Source organism: Haliotis asinina, chromosome 6 (genome assembly GCF_037392515.1).
Source record: "Haliotis asinina isolate JCU_RB_2024 chromosome 6, JCU_Hal_asi_v2, whole genome shotgun sequence".
Lineage (NCBI taxonomy): Eukaryota > Metazoa > Mollusca > Gastropoda > Lepetellida > Haliotidae > Haliotis > Haliotis asinina.
In genome coordinates this window covers 2166682-2181200 of record NC_090285.1, presented here as the reverse complement: position 1 = coordinate 2181200, position 14519 = coordinate 2166682, and the positions used below count along the sequence as shown (strand labels likewise).

Genomic DNA, 14519 nt, shown 5'->3' with positions numbered 1-14519 from the left:
TTCAACCCCCAGAGGCGCAAAAAAAACCAAAAGAGTGTGCATCGACCGGGAATCGAACCCGGGTCACCCGCGTGGCAGGCGAGTATTCTACCACTAGACCACCGATGCTTCACACTAACAGTGCCTTTTCTTAGCTTCTCATTCTTAAGTTAAAGAAGACAGCTGGCAAGGAGGAAGTGTTCAGTTGACGTGTCCATTTACTCCATATGGATGCAAATGCAGTGTCCTCTTCATTTAAATACAATTTGTTATCAGTGCTTCGTAGATTGTAGACCCTCGTTGCATAAGACAGAAATACATTTCCAAAGCCCAATTTCATTCAGTTTGTGACGTAAGCCGTCTCGTTTAGTGGCGTGCCTCGAAGCGTGGCCAATCAATCAGCAAATTTCATTAAGATGCCTATTCAACCAATCCTAGCATGGTCAGCGTCGGTGGTGTAAAGGTTAGCATGGTTGCCTTCCAAGCAGTCGATCCGGGTTCGATTCCCGGCCGACGCAACTTTTTATTCCTGCAGGAACATAGCTAGAGAAACGTCGAGTTCATCTCTGACTGAAGAAAGTACAAATGAATTACTCCATGACTATACATCATGTTGATATATATAATTTGCTGTGAACACTTTCTGTTATCTCAGCCATGCTGTGAAGTGAAATATTGTGTGTAATCCAACGTAGAACTGACGGTATTACTGCTTCATTGACAGCCTGACACCGATTGCTGTGGGACAATGCTAAAAGCTGCACAACATTCCGTCCTTACATCAACTTCAAATGGAGTCATGTAAATGGACACGTTCTCTCATTCCAACGTTCTGATATCTATAGAAAGACTCACCTGTGACCTCACAATGGCCTGACGTCACAGAAACGTGACATCACTGACAACAATCACATTGCGTCACAGACTAGGTGTTCTTACCAGGAGACACGCGTTTGGAGGCCTCTTTTTCAACAACCAGAGGCGCAAAAAAAACCAAAAGAGTGTGCATCGACCGGGAATCGAACCCGGGTCACCCGCGTGGCAGGCGAGTATTCTACCACTAGACCACCGATGCTTCACACTAACAGTGCCTTTTCTTAGCTTCTCATTCTTAAGTTAAAGAAGACAGCTGGCAAGGAGGAAGTGTTCAGTTGACGTGTCCATTTACTCCATATGGATGCAAATGCAGTGTCCTCTTCATTTAAATACAATTTGTTATCAGTGCTTCGTAGATTGTAGACCCTCGTTGCATAAGACAGAAATACATTTCCAAAGCCCAATTTCATTCAGTTTGTGACGTAAGCCGTCTCGTTTAGTGGCGTGCCTCGAAGCGTGGCCAATCAATCAGCAAATTTCATTAAGATGCCTATTCAACAAAGCTTAGCATGGTCAGCGTCGGTGGTGTAAAGGTTAGCATGGTTGCCTTCCAAGCAGTCGATCCGGGTTCGATTCCCGGCCGACGCAACTTTTTATTCCTGCAGGAACATAGCTAGAGAAACGTCGAGTTCATCTCTGACTGAAGAAAGTACAAATGAATTACTCCATGACTATACATCATGTTGATATATATAATTTGCTGTGGACACTTTCTGTTATCTCAGCCATGCTGTGAAGTGAAATATTGTGTGTAATCCAACGTAGAACTGACGGTATTACTGCTTCATTGACAGCCTGACACCGATTGTTGTGGGACAATGCTAAAAGCTGCACAACATTCCGTCCTTACATCAACTTCAATGTAAATGGACACGTTCTCTCATTCCAACGTTCTGATATATATAGAAAGACTCACCTGTGACCTCACAATGTCCTGACGTCACAGAAACGTGACATCACTGACAACAATCACATTGCGTCACAGACTAGGTGTTCTTACCAGGAGACACGCGTTTGGAGGCCTCTTTTTCAACCCCCAGAGGCGCAAAAAAAAACCAAAAGAGTGTGCATCGACCGGGAATCGAACCCGGGTCACCCGCGTGGCAGGCGAGTATTCTACCACTAGACCACCGATGCTTCACACTAACAGTGCCTTTTCTTAGCTTCTCATTCTTAAGTTAAAGAAGACAGCTGGCAAGGAGGAAGTGTTCAGTTGACGTGTCCATTTACTCCATATGGATGCAAATGCAGTGTCCTCTTCATTTAAATACAATCTGTTATCAGTGCTTCGTAGATTGTAGACCCTCGTTGCATAAGACAGAAATACATTTCCAAAGCCCAATTTCATTCAGTTTGTGACGTAAGCCGTCTCGTTTAGTGGCGTGCCTCGAAGCGTGGCCAATCAATCAGCAAATTTCATTAAGATGCCTATTCAACCAATCCTAGCATGGTCAGCGTCGGTGGTGTAAAGGTTAGCATGGTTGCCTTCCAAGCAGTCGATCCGGGTTCGATTCCCGGCCGACGCAACTTTTTATTCCTGCAGGAACATAGCTAGAGAAACGTCGAGTTCATCTCTGACTGAAGAAAGTACAAATGAATTACTCCATGACTATACATCATGTTGATATATATAATTTGCTGTGGACACTTTCTGTTATCTCAGCCATGCTGTGAAGTGAAATATTGTGTGTAATCCAACGTAGAACTGACGGTATTACTGCTTCATTGACAGCCTGACACCGATTGCTGTGGGACAATGCTAAAAGCTGCACAACATTCCGTCCTTACATCAACTTCAAATGGAGTCATGTAAATGGACACGTTCTCTCATTCCAACGTTCTGATATATATAGAAAGACTCACCTGTGACCTCACAATGTCCTGACGTCACAGAAACGTGACATCACTGACAACAATCACATTGCGTCACAGACTAGGTGTTCTTACCAGGAGACACGCGTTTGGAGGCCTCTTTTTCAACCCCCAGAGGCGCAAAAAAAACCCAAAAGAGTGTGCATCGACCGGGAATCGAACCCGGGTCACCCGCGTGGCAGGCGAGTATTCTACCACTAGATCACCGATGCTTCACACTAACAGTGCCTTTTCTTAGCTTCTCATTCTTAAGTTAAAGAAGACAGCTGGCAAGGAGGAAGTGTTCAGTTGACGTGTCCATTTACTCCATATGGATGCAAATGCAGTGTCCTCTTCATTTAAATACAATTTGTTATCAGTGCTTCGTAGATTGTAGACCCTCGTTGCATAAGACAGAAATACATTTCCAAAGCCCAATTTCATTCAGTTTGTGACGTAAGCCGTCTCGTTTAGTGGCGTGCCTCGAAGCGTGGCCAATCAATCAGCAAATTTCATTAAGATGCCTATTCAACCAATCCTAGCATGGTCACCGTCGGTGGTGTAAAGGTTAGCATGGTTGCCTTCCAAGCAGTCGATCCGGGTTCGATTCCCGGCCGACGCAACTTTTTATTCCTGCAGGAACATAGCTAGAGAAACGTCGAGTTCATCTCTGACTGAAGAAAGTACAAATGAATTACTCCATGACTATACATCATGTTGATATATATAATTTGCTGTGGACACTTTCTGTTATCTCAGCCATGCTGTGAAGTGAAATATTGTGTGTAATCCAACGTAGAACTGACGGTATTACTGCTTCATTGACAGCCTGACACCGATTGCTGTGGGACAATGCTAAAAGCTGCACAACATTCCGTCCTTACATCAACTTCAAATGGAGTCATGTAAATGGACACGTTCTCTCATTCCAACGTTCTGATATATATAGAAAGACTCACCTGTGACCTCACAATGTCCTGACGTCACAGAAACGTGACATCACTGACAACAATCACATTGCGTCACAGACTAGGTGTTCTTACCAGGAGACACGCGATTGGAGGCGTCTTTTTCAACCCCCAGAGGCGCAAAAAAAAAACAAAAGAGTGTGCATCGACCGGGAATCGAACCCGGGTCACCCGCGTGGCAGGCGAGTATTCTACCACTAGACCACCGATGCTTCACACTAACAGTGCCTTTTCTTAGCTTCTCATTCTTAAGTTAAAGAAGACAGCTGGCAAGGAGGAAGTGTTCAGTTGACGTGTCCATTTACTCCATATGGATGCAAATGCAGTGTCCTCTTCATTTAAATACAATTTGTTATCAGTGCTTCGTAGATTGTAGACCCTCGTTGCATAAGACAGAAATACATTTCCAAAGCCCAATTTCATTCAGTTTGTGACGTAAGCCGTCTCGTTTAGTGGCGTGCCTCGAAGCGTGGCCAATCAATCAGCAAATTTCATTAAGATGCCTATTCAACAAAGCTTAGCATGGTCAGCGTCGGTGGTGTGAAGGTTAGCATGGTTGCCTTCCAAGCAGTCGATCCGGGTTCGATTCCCGGCCGACGCAACTTTTTATTCCTGCAGGAAGACAGCTGGAGAAACGTCGAGTTCATCTCTGACTGAAGAAAGTACAAATGAATTACTCCATGACTATACATCATGTTGATATATATAATTTGCTGTGGACCTTTTCTGTTATCTCAGCCATGCTGTGAAGTGAAATATTGTGTGTAATCCAACGTAGAACTGACGGTATTACTGCTTCATTGACAGCCTGACACCGATTGCTGTGGGACAATGCTAAAAGCTGCACAACATTCCGTCCTTACATCAACTTCAAATGGAGTCATGTAAATGGACACGTTCTCTCATTCCAACGTTCTGATATATATAGAAAGACTCACCTGTGACCTCACAATGTCCTGACGTCACAGAAACGTGACATCACTGACAACAATCACATTGCGTCACAGACTAGGTGTTCTTACCAGGAGACACGCGTTTGGAGGCCTCTTTTTCAACCCCCAGAGGCGCAAAAAAAACCAAAAGAGTGTGCATCGACCGGGAATCGAACCCGGGTCACCCGCGTGGCAGGCGAGTATTCTACCACTAGACCACCGATGCTTCACACTAACAGTGCCTTTTCTTAGCTTCTCATTCTTAAGTTAAAGAAGACAGCTGGCAAGGAGGAAGTGTTCAGTTGACGTGTCCATTTACTCCATATGGATGCAAATGCAGTGTCCTCTTCATTTAAATACAATTTGTTATCAGTGCTTCGTAGATTGTAGACCCTCGTTGCATAAGACAGAAATACATTTCCAAAGCCCAATTTCATTCAGTTTGTGACGTAAGCCGTCTCGTTTAGTGGCGTGCCTCGAAGCGTGGCCAATCAATCAGCAAATTTCATTAAGATGCCTATTCAACCAATCCTAGCATGGTCAGCGTCGGTGGTGTAAAGGTTAGCATGGTTGCCTTCCAAGCAGTCGATCCGGGTTCGATTCCCGGCCGACGCAACTTTTTATTCCTGCAGGAACATAGCTAGAGAAACGTCGAGTTCATCTCTGACTGAAGAAAGTACAAATGAATTACTCCATGACTATACATCATGTTGATATATATAATTTGCTGTGAACACTTTCTGTTATCTCAGCCATGCTGTGAAGTGAAATATTGTGTGTAATCCAACGTAGAACTGACGGTATTACTGCTTCATTGACAGCCTGACACCGATTGCTGTGGGACAATGCTAAAAGCTGCACAACATTCCGTCCTTACATCAACTTCAAATGGAGTCATGTAAATGGACACGTTCTCTCATTCCAACGTTCTGATATCTATAGAAAGACTCACCTGTGACCTCACAATGGCCTGACGTCACAGAAACGTGACATCACTGACAACAATCACATTGCGTCACAGACTAGGTGTTCTTACCAGGAGACACGCGTTTGGAGGCCTCTTTTTCAACAACCAGAGGCGCAAAAAAAACCAAAAGAGTGTGCATCGACCGGGAATCGAACCCGGGTCACCCGCGTGGCAGGCGAGTATTCTACCACTAGACCACCGATGCTTCACACTAACAGTGCCTTTTCTTAGCTTCTCATTCTTAAGTTAAAGAAGACAGCTGGCAAGGAGGAAGTGTTCAGTTGACGTGTCCATTTACTCCATATGGATGCAAATGCAGTGTCCTCTTCATTTAAATACAATTTGTTATCAGTGCTTCGTAGATTGTAGACCCTCGTTGCATAAGACAGAAATACATTTCCAAAGCCCAATTTCATTCAGTTTGTGACGTAAGCCGTCTCGTTTAGTGGCGTGCCTCGAAGCGTGGCCAATCAATCAGCAAATTTCATTAAGATGCCTATTCAACAAAGCTTAGCATGGTCAGCGTCGGTGGTGTAAAGGTTAGCATGGTTGCCTTCCAAGCAGTCGATCCGGGTTCGATTCCCGGCCGACGCAACTTTTTATTCCTGCAGGAACATAGCTAGAGAAACGTCGAGTTCATCTCTGACTGAAGAAAGTACAAATGAATTACTCCATGACTATACATCATGTTGATATATATAATTTGCTGTGGACACTTTCTGTTATCTCAGCCATGCTGTGAAGTGAAATATTGTGTGTAATCCAACGTAGAACTGACGGTATTACTGCTTCATTGACAGCCTGACACCGATTGTTGTGGGACAATGCTAAAAGCTGCACAACATTCCGTCCTTACATCAACTTCAATGTAAATGGACACGTTCTCTCATTCCAACGTTCTGATATATATAGAAAGACTCACCTGTGACCTCACAATGTCCTGACGTCACAGAAACGTGACATCACTGACAACAATCACATTGCGTCACAGACTAGGTGTTCTTACCAGGAGACACGCGTTTGGAGGCCTCTTTTTCAACCCCCAGAGGCGCAAAAAAAAACCAAAAGAGTGTGCATCGACCGGGAATCGAACCCGGGTCACCCGCGTGGCAGGCGAGTATTCTACCACTAGACCACCGATGCTTCACACTAACAGTGCCTTTTCTTAGCTTCTCATTCTTAAGTTAAAGAAGACAGCTGGCAAGGAGGAAGTGTTCAGTTGACGTGTCCATTTACTCCATATGGATGCAAATGCAGTGTCCTCTTCATTTAAATACAATCTGTTATCAGTGCTTCGTAGATTGTAGACCCTCGTTGCATAAGACAGAAATACATTTCCAAAGCCCAATTTCATTCAGTTTGTGACGTAAGCCGTCTCGTTTAGTGGCGTGCCTCGAAGCGTGGCCAATCAATCAGCAAATTTCATTAAGATGCCTATTCAACCAATCCTAGCATGGTCAGCGTCGGTGGTGTAAAGGTTAGCATGGTTGCCTTCCAAGCAGTCGATCCGGGTTCGATTCCCGGCCGACGCAACTTTTTATTCCTGCAGGAACATAGCTAGAGAAACGTCGAGTTCATCTCTGACTGAAGAAAGTACAAATGAATTACTCCATGACTATACATCATGTTGATATATATAATTTGCTGTGGACACTTTCTGTTATCTCAGCCATGCTGTGAAGTGAAATATTGTGTGTAATCCAACGTAGAACTGACGGTATTACTGCTTCATTGACAGCCTGACACCGATTGCTGTGGGACAATGCTAAAAGCTGCACAACATTCCGTCCTTACATCAACTTCAAATGGAGTCATGTAAATGGACACGTTCTCTCATTCCAACGTTCTGATATATATAGAAAGACTCACCTGTGACCTCACAATGTCCTGACGTCACAGAAACGTGACATCACTGACAACAATCACATTGCGTCACAGACTAGGTGTTCTTACCAGGAGACACGCGTTTGGAGGCCTCTTTTTCAACCCCCAGAGGCGCAAAAAAAACCCAAAAGAGTGTGCATCGACCGGGAATCGAACCCGGGTCACCCGCGTGGCAGGCGAGTATTCTACCACTAGACCACCGATGTTTCACACTAACAGTGCCTTTTCTTAGCTTCTCATTCTTAAGTTAAAGAAGACAGCTGGCAAGGAGGAAGTGTTCAGTTGACGTGTCCATTTACTCCATATGGATGCAAATGCAGTGTCCTCTTCATTTAAATACAATTTGTTATCAGTGCTTCGTAGATTGTAGACCCTCGTTGCATAAGACAGAAATACATTTCCAAAGCCCAATTTCATTCAGTTTGTGACGTAAGCCGTCTCGTTTAGTGGCGTGCCTCGAAGCGTGGCCAATCAATCAGCAAATTTCATTAAGATGCCTATCCAACAAAGCTTAGCATGGTCAGCGTCGGTGGCGTAAAGGTTGGCATGGTTGCCTTCCAAGCAGTCGATCCGGGTTCGATTCCCGGCCGACGCAACTTTTTATTCCTGCAGGAACATAGCTAGAGAAACGTCGAGTTCATCTCTGACTGAAGAAAGTACAAATGAATTACTCCATGACTATACATCATGTTGATATATATAATTTGCTGTGGACACTTTCTGTTATCTCAGCCATGCTGTGAAGTGAAATATTGTGTGTAATCCAACGTAGAACTGACGGTATTACTGCTTCATTGACAGCCTGACACCGATTGCTGTGGGACAATGCTAAAAGCTGCACAACATTCCGTCCTTACATCAACTTCAATGTAAATGGACACGTTCTCTCATTCCAACGTTCTGATATATATAGAAAGACTCACCTGTGACCTCACAATGTCCTGACGTCACAGAAACGTGACATCACTGACAACAATCACATTGCGTCACAGACTAGGTGTTCTTACCAGGAGACACGCGTTTGGAGGCCTCTTTTTCAACCCCCAGAGGCGCAAAAAAAACCCAAACGAGTGTGCATCGACCGGGAATCGAACCCGGGTCACCCGCGTGGCAGGCGAGTATTCTACCACTAGACCACCGATGCTTCACACTAACAGTGCCTTTTCTTAGCTTCTCATTCTTAAGTTAAAGAAGACAGCTGGCAAGGAGGAAGTGTTCAGTTGACGTGTCCATTTACTCCATATGGATGCAAATGCAGTGTCCTCTTCATTTAAATACAATTTGTTATCAGTGCTTCGTAGATTGTAGACCCTCGTTGCATAAGACAGAAATACATTTCCAAAGCCCAATTTCATTCAGTTTGTGACGTAAGCCGTCTCGTTTAGTGGCGTGCCTCGAAGCGTGGCCAATCAATCAGCAAATTTCATTAAGATGCCTATCCAACAAAGCTTAGCATGGTCAGCGTCGGTGGTGTAAAGGTTAGCATGGTTGCCTTCCAAGCAGTCGATCCGGGTTCGATTCCCGGCCGACGCAACTTTTTATTCCTGCAGGAACATAGCTAGAGAAACGTCGAGTTCATCTCTGACTGAAGAAAGTACAAATGAATTACTCCATGACTATACATCATGTTGATATATATAATTTGCTGTGGACACTTTCTGTTATCTCAGCCATGCTGTGAAGTGAAATATTGTGTGTAATCCAACGTAGAACTGACGGTATTACTGCTTCATTGACAGCCTGACACCGATTGCTGTGGGACAATGCTAAAAGCTGCACAACATTCCGTCCTTACATCAACTTCAATGTAAATGGACACGTTCTCTCATTCCAACGTTCTGATATATATAGAAAGACTCACCTGTGACCTCACAATGTCCTGACGTCACAGAAACGTGACATCACTGACAACAATCACATTGCGTCACAGACTAGGTGTTCTTACCAGGAGACACGCGTTTGGAGGCCTCTTTTTCAACCCCCAGAGGCGCAAAAAAAACCCAAAAGAGTGTGCATCGACCGGGAATCGAACCCGGGTCACCCGCGTGGCAGGCGAGTATTCTACCACTAGACCACCGATGTTTCACACTAACAGTGCCTTTTCTTAGCTTCTCATTCTTAAGTTAAAGAAGACAGCTGGCAAGGAGGAAGTGTTCAGTTGACGTGTCCATTTACTCCATATGGATGCAAATGCAGTGTCCTCTTCATTTAAATACAATTTGTTATCAGTGCTTCGTAGATTGTAGACCCTCGTTGCATAAGACAGAAATACATTTCCAAAGCCCAATTTCATTCAGTTTGTGACGTAAGCCGTCTCGTTTAGTGGCGTGCCTCGAAGCGTGGCCAATCAATCAGCAAATTTCATTAAGATGCCTATCCAACAAAGCTTAGCATGGTCAGCGTCGGTGGCGTAAAGGTTGGCATGGTTGCCTTCCAAGCAGTCGATCCGGGTTCGATTCCCGGCCGACGCAACTTTTTATTCCTGCAGGAACATAGCTAGAGAAACGTCGAGTTCATCTCTGACTGAAGAAAGTACAAATGAATTACTCCATGACTATACATCATGTTGATATATATAATTTGCTGTGGACACTTTCTGTTATCTCAGCCATGCTGTGAAGTGAAATATTGTGTGTAATCCAACGTAGAACTGACGGTATTACTGCTTCATTGACAGCCTGACACCGATTGCTGTGGGACAATGCTAAAAGCTGCACAACATTCCGTCCTTACATCAACTTCAATGTAAATGGACACGTTCTCTCATTCCAACGTTCTGATATATATAGAAAGACTCACCTGTGACCTCACAATGTCCTGACGTCACAGAAACGTGACATCACTGACAACAATCACATTGCGTCACAGACTAGGTGTTCTTACCAGGAGACACGCGTTTGGAGGCCTCTTTTTCAACCCCCAGAGGCGCAAAAAAAACCCAAAAGAGTGTGCATCGACCGGGAATCGAACCCGGGTCACCCGCGTGGCAGGCGAGTATTCTACCACTAGACCACCGATGCTTCACACTAACAGTGCCTTTTCTTAGCTTCTCATTCTTAAGTTAAAGAAGACAGCTGGCAAGGAGGAAGTGTTCAGTTGACGTGTCCATTTACTCCATATGGATGCAAATGCAGTGTCCTCTTCATTTAAATACAATTTGTTATCAGTGCTTCGTAGATTGTAGACCCTCGTTGCATAAGACAGAAATACATTTCCAAAGCCCAATTTCATTCAGTTTGTGACGTAAGCCGTCTCGTTTAGTGGCGTGCCTCGAAGCGTGGCCAATCAATCAGCAAATTTCATTAAGATGCCTATCCAACAAAGCTTAGCATGGTCAGCGTCGGTGGTGTAAAGGTTAGCATGGTTGCCTTCCAAGCAGTCGATCCGGGTTCGATTCCCGGCCGACGCAACTTTTTATTCCTGCAGGAACATAGCTAGAGAAACGTCGAGTTCATCTCTGACTGAAGAAAGTACAAATGAATTACTCCATGACTATACATCATGTTGATATATATAATTTGCTGTGGACACTTTCTGTTATCTCAGCCATGCTGTGAAGTGAAATATTGTGTGTAATCCAACGTAGAACTGACGGTATTACTGCTTCATTGACAGCCTGACACCGATTGCTGTGGGACAATGCTAAAAGCTGCACAACATTCCGTCCTTACATCAACTTCAATGTAAATGGACACGTTCTCTCATTCCAACGTTCTGATATATATAGAAAGACTCACCTGTGACCTCACAATGTCCTGACGTCACAGAAACGTGACATCACTGACAACAATCACATTGCGTCACAGACTAGGTGTTCTTACCAGGAGACACGCGTTTGGAGGCCTCTTTTTCAACCCCCAGAGGCGCAAAAAAAACCAAAAGAGTGTGCATCGACCGGGAATCGAACCCGGGTCACCCGCGTGGCAGGCGAGTATTCTACCACTAGACCACCGATGCTTCACACTAACAGTGCCTTTTCTTAGCTTCTCATTCTTAAGTTAAAGAAGACAGCTGGCAAGGAGGAAGTGTTCAGTTGACGTGTCCATTTACTCCATATGGATGCAAATGCAGTGTCCTCTTCATTTAAATACAATTTGTTATCAGTGCTTCGTAGATTGTAGACCCTCGTTGCATAAGACAGAAATACATTTCCAAAGCCCAATTTCATTCAGTTTGTGACGTAAGCCGTCTCGTTTAGTGGCGTGCCTCGAAGCGTGGCCAATCAATCAGCAAATTTCATTAAGATGCCTATCCAACAAAGCTTAGCATGGTCAGCGTCGGTGGCGTAAAGGTTGGCATGGTTGCCTTCCAAGCAGTCGATCCGGGTTCGATTCCCGGCCGACGCAACTTTTTATTCCTGCAGGAACATAGCTAGAGAAACGTCGAGTTCATCTCTGACTGAAGAAAGTACAAATGAATTACTCCATGACTATACATCATGTTGATATATATAATTTGCTGTTTACACTTTCTGTTATCTCAGCCATGCTGTGAAGTGAAATATTGTGTGTAATCCAACGTAGAACTGACGGTATTACTGCTTCATTGACAGCCTGACACCGATTGCTGTGGGACAATGCTAAAAGCTGCACAACATTCCGTCCTTACATCAACTTCAATGTAAATGGACACGTTCTCTCATTCCAACGTTCTGATATATATAGAAAGACTCACCTGTGACCTCACAATGTCCTGACGTCACAGAAACGTGACATCACTGACAACAATCACATTGCGTCACAGACTAGGTGTTCTTACCAGGAGACACGCGTTTGGAGGCCTCTTTTTCAACCCCCAGAGGCGCAAAAAAAACCCAAAAGAGTGTGCATCGACCGGGAATCGAACCCGGGTCACCCGCGTGGCAGGCGAGTATTCTACCACTAGACCACCGATGCTTCACACTAACAGGGCCTTTTCTTAGCTTCTCATTCTTAAGTTAAAGAAGACAGCTGGCAAGGAGGAAGTGTTCAGTTGACGTGTCCATTTACTCCATATGGATGCAAATGCAGTGTCCTCTTCATTTAAATACAATTTGTTATCAGTGCTTCGTAGATTGTAGACCCTCGTTGCATAAGACAGAAATACATTTCCAAAGCCCAATTTCATTCAGTTTGTGACGTAAGCCGTCTCGTTTAGTGGCGTGCCTCGAAGCGTGGCCAATCAATCAGCAAATTTCATTAAGATGCCTATCCAACAAAGCTTAGCATGGTCAGCGTCGGTGGTGTAAAGGTTAGCATGGTTGCCTTCCAAGCAGTCGATCCGGGTTCGATTCCCGGCCGACGCAACTTTTTATTCCTGCAGGAACATAGCTAGAGAAACGTCGAGTTCATCTCTGACTGAAGAAAGTACAAATGAATTACTCCATGACTATACATCATGTTGATATATATAATTTGCTGTGGACACTTTCTGTTATCTCAGCCATGCTGTGAAGTGAAATATTGTGTGTAATCCAACGTAGAACTGACGGTATTACTGCTTCATTGACAGCCTGACACCGATTGCTGTGGGACAATGCTAAAAGCTGCACAACATTCCGTCCTTACATCAACTTCAATGTAAATGGACACGTTCTCTCATTCCAACGTTCTGATATATATAGAAAGACTCACCTGTGACCTCACAATGTCCTGACGTCACAGAAACGTGACATCACTGACAACAATCACATTGCGTCACAGACTAGGTGTTCTTACCAGGAGACACGCGTTTGGAGGCCTCTTTTTCAACCCCCAGAGGCGCAAAAAAAACCCAAAAGAGTGTGCATCGACCGGGAATCGAACCCGGGTCACCCGCGTGGCAGGCGAGTATTCTACCACTAGACCACCGATGCTTCACACTAACAGGGCCTTTTCTTAGCTTCTCATTCTTAAGTTAAAGAAGACAGCTGGCAAGGAGGAAGTGTTCAGTTGACGTGTCCATTTACTCCATATGGATGCAAATGCAGTGTCCTCTTCATTTAAATACAATTTGTTATCAGTGCTTCGTAGATTGTAGACCCTCGTTGCATAAGACAGAAATACATTTCCAAAGCCCAATTTCATTCAGTTTGTGACGTAAGCCGTCTCGTTTAGTGGCGTGCCTCGAAGCGTGGCCAATCAATCAGCAAATTTCATTAAGATGCCTATCCAACAAAGCTTAGCATGGTCAGCGTCGGTGGTGTAAAGGTTAGCATGGTTGCCTTCCAAGCAGTCGATCCGGGTTCGATTCCCGGCCGACGCAACTTTTTATTCCTGCAGGAACATAGCTAGAGAAACGTCGAGTTCATCTCTGACTGAAGAAAGTACAAATGAATTACTCCATGACTATACATCATGTTGATATATATAATTTGCTGTGGACACTTTCTGTTATCTCAGCCATGCTGTGAAGTGAAATATTGTGTGTAATCCAACGTAGAACTGACGGTATTACTGCTTCATTGACAGCCTGACACCGATTGCTGTGGGACAATGCTAAAAGCTGCACAACATTCCGTCCTTACATCAACTTCAATGTAAATGGACACGTTCTCTCATTCCAACGTTCTGATATATATAGAAAGACTCACCTGTGACCTCACAATGTCCTGACGTCACAGAAACGTGACATCACTGACAACAATCACATTGCGTCACAGACTAGGTGTTCTTACCAGGAGACACGCGTTTGGAGGCCTCTTTTTCAACCCCCAGAGGCGCAAAAAAAACCAAAAAGAGTGTGCATCGACCGGGAATCGAACCCGGGTCACCCGCGTGGCAGGCGAGTATTCTACCACTAGACCACCGATGCTTCACACTAACAGTGCCTTTTCTTAGCTTCTCATTCTTAAGTTAAAGAAGACAGCTGGCAAGGAGGAAGTGTTCAGTTGACAGAAACGTGACATCACTGACAACAATCACATTGCGTCACAGACTAGGTGTTCTTTCCAGGAGACACGCGTTTGGAGGCCTCTTTTTCAACCCCCAGAGGCGCAAAAAAAACCAAAAGAGTGTGCATCGACCGGGAATCGAACCCGGGTCACCCGCGTGGCAGGCGAGTATTCTACCACTAGACCACCGATGCTTCACACTAACAGGGCCT

The 14519-nt window shown here is 44.6% G+C and overlaps 28 non-coding genes across 28 annotated transcripts; 11 read left to right on the top strand and 17 right to left on the bottom strand.

The window, feature by feature from the left end:
- Positions 1–37: 37 nt before the first annotated feature.
- Trnag-gcc (transfer RNA glycine (anticodon GCC)) lies at positions 38–108 on the bottom strand. The gene has a single exon. It is a non-coding gene; the product is annotated as a tRNA-Gly (tRNA).
- A 317-nt stretch (positions 109–425) lies between these two features.
- Trnag-ucc (transfer RNA glycine (anticodon UCC)) lies at positions 426–497 on the top strand. Its single transcript has one exon. It is a non-coding gene; the product is annotated as a tRNA-Gly (tRNA).
- Positions 498–983: 486 nt separating this feature from the next.
- On the bottom strand, positions 984–1054 carry Trnag-gcc (transfer RNA glycine (anticodon GCC)). Its single transcript has one exon. It is a non-coding gene; the product is annotated as a tRNA-Gly (tRNA).
- A 317-nt stretch (positions 1055–1371) lies between these two features.
- Positions 1372–1443, top strand: Trnag-ucc (transfer RNA glycine (anticodon UCC)). The gene has a single exon. It is a non-coding gene; the product is annotated as a tRNA-Gly (tRNA).
- Positions 1444–1921: 478 nt separating this feature from the next.
- On the bottom strand, positions 1922–1992 carry Trnag-gcc (transfer RNA glycine (anticodon GCC)). The gene has a single exon. It is a non-coding gene; the product is annotated as a tRNA-Gly (tRNA).
- A 317-nt stretch (positions 1993–2309) lies between these two features.
- Positions 2310–2381, top strand: Trnag-ucc (transfer RNA glycine (anticodon UCC)). Its single transcript has one exon. It is a non-coding gene; the product is annotated as a tRNA-Gly (tRNA).
- A 487-nt stretch (positions 2382–2868) lies between these two features.
- Positions 2869–2939, bottom strand: Trnag-gcc (transfer RNA glycine (anticodon GCC)). Its single transcript has one exon. It is a non-coding gene; the product is annotated as a tRNA-Gly (tRNA).
- Positions 2940–3815: 876 nt separating this feature from the next.
- Positions 3816–3886, bottom strand: Trnag-gcc (transfer RNA glycine (anticodon GCC)). Its single transcript has one exon. It is a non-coding gene; the product is annotated as a tRNA-Gly (tRNA).
- A 317-nt stretch (positions 3887–4203) lies between these two features.
- Trnag-ucc (transfer RNA glycine (anticodon UCC)) lies at positions 4204–4275 on the top strand. The gene has a single exon. It is a non-coding gene; the product is annotated as a tRNA-Gly (tRNA).
- Positions 4276–4761: 486 nt separating this feature from the next.
- Trnag-gcc (transfer RNA glycine (anticodon GCC)) lies at positions 4762–4832 on the bottom strand. Its single transcript has one exon. It is a non-coding gene; the product is annotated as a tRNA-Gly (tRNA).
- Positions 4833–5149: 317 nt separating this feature from the next.
- Trnag-ucc (transfer RNA glycine (anticodon UCC)) lies at positions 5150–5221 on the top strand. Its single transcript has one exon. It is a non-coding gene; the product is annotated as a tRNA-Gly (tRNA).
- A 486-nt stretch (positions 5222–5707) lies between these two features.
- Positions 5708–5778, bottom strand: Trnag-gcc (transfer RNA glycine (anticodon GCC)). Its single transcript has one exon. It is a non-coding gene; the product is annotated as a tRNA-Gly (tRNA).
- A 317-nt stretch (positions 5779–6095) lies between these two features.
- Trnag-ucc (transfer RNA glycine (anticodon UCC)) lies at positions 6096–6167 on the top strand. Its single transcript has one exon. It is a non-coding gene; the product is annotated as a tRNA-Gly (tRNA).
- Positions 6168–6645: 478 nt separating this feature from the next.
- Trnag-gcc (transfer RNA glycine (anticodon GCC)) lies at positions 6646–6716 on the bottom strand. Its single transcript has one exon. It is a non-coding gene; the product is annotated as a tRNA-Gly (tRNA).
- Positions 6717–7033: 317 nt separating this feature from the next.
- Positions 7034–7105, top strand: Trnag-ucc (transfer RNA glycine (anticodon UCC)). The gene has a single exon. It is a non-coding gene; the product is annotated as a tRNA-Gly (tRNA).
- Positions 7106–7592: 487 nt separating this feature from the next.
- Positions 7593–7663, bottom strand: Trnag-gcc (transfer RNA glycine (anticodon GCC)). The gene has a single exon. It is a non-coding gene; the product is annotated as a tRNA-Gly (tRNA).
- An 867-nt stretch (positions 7664–8530) lies between these two features.
- Positions 8531–8601, bottom strand: Trnag-gcc (transfer RNA glycine (anticodon GCC)). The gene has a single exon. It is a non-coding gene; the product is annotated as a tRNA-Gly (tRNA).
- Positions 8602–8918: 317 nt separating this feature from the next.
- Trnag-ucc (transfer RNA glycine (anticodon UCC)) lies at positions 8919–8990 on the top strand. Its single transcript has one exon. It is a non-coding gene; the product is annotated as a tRNA-Gly (tRNA).
- A 478-nt stretch (positions 8991–9468) lies between these two features.
- Positions 9469–9539, bottom strand: Trnag-gcc (transfer RNA glycine (anticodon GCC)). The gene has a single exon. It is a non-coding gene; the product is annotated as a tRNA-Gly (tRNA).
- Positions 9540–10406: 867 nt separating this feature from the next.
- Trnag-gcc (transfer RNA glycine (anticodon GCC)) lies at positions 10407–10477 on the bottom strand. The gene has a single exon. It is a non-coding gene; the product is annotated as a tRNA-Gly (tRNA).
- Positions 10478–10794: 317 nt separating this feature from the next.
- On the top strand, positions 10795–10866 carry Trnag-ucc (transfer RNA glycine (anticodon UCC)). Its single transcript has one exon. It is a non-coding gene; the product is annotated as a tRNA-Gly (tRNA).
- A 477-nt stretch (positions 10867–11343) lies between these two features.
- On the bottom strand, positions 11344–11414 carry Trnag-gcc (transfer RNA glycine (anticodon GCC)). The gene has a single exon. It is a non-coding gene; the product is annotated as a tRNA-Gly (tRNA).
- Positions 11415–12281: 867 nt separating this feature from the next.
- Trnag-gcc (transfer RNA glycine (anticodon GCC)) lies at positions 12282–12352 on the bottom strand. Its single transcript has one exon. It is a non-coding gene; the product is annotated as a tRNA-Gly (tRNA).
- A 317-nt stretch (positions 12353–12669) lies between these two features.
- On the top strand, positions 12670–12741 carry Trnag-ucc (transfer RNA glycine (anticodon UCC)). Its single transcript has one exon. It is a non-coding gene; the product is annotated as a tRNA-Gly (tRNA).
- A 478-nt stretch (positions 12742–13219) lies between these two features.
- On the bottom strand, positions 13220–13290 carry Trnag-gcc (transfer RNA glycine (anticodon GCC)). The gene has a single exon. It is a non-coding gene; the product is annotated as a tRNA-Gly (tRNA).
- Positions 13291–13607: 317 nt separating this feature from the next.
- Trnag-ucc (transfer RNA glycine (anticodon UCC)) lies at positions 13608–13679 on the top strand. Its single transcript has one exon. It is a non-coding gene; the product is annotated as a tRNA-Gly (tRNA).
- A 478-nt stretch (positions 13680–14157) lies between these two features.
- On the bottom strand, positions 14158–14228 carry Trnag-gcc (transfer RNA glycine (anticodon GCC)). The gene has a single exon. It is a non-coding gene; the product is annotated as a tRNA-Gly (tRNA).
- Positions 14229–14430: 202 nt separating this feature from the next.
- Positions 14431–14501, bottom strand: Trnag-gcc (transfer RNA glycine (anticodon GCC)). Its single transcript has one exon. It is a non-coding gene; the product is annotated as a tRNA-Gly (tRNA).
- Between the last annotated feature and the right edge of the window lie 18 nt (positions 14502–14519).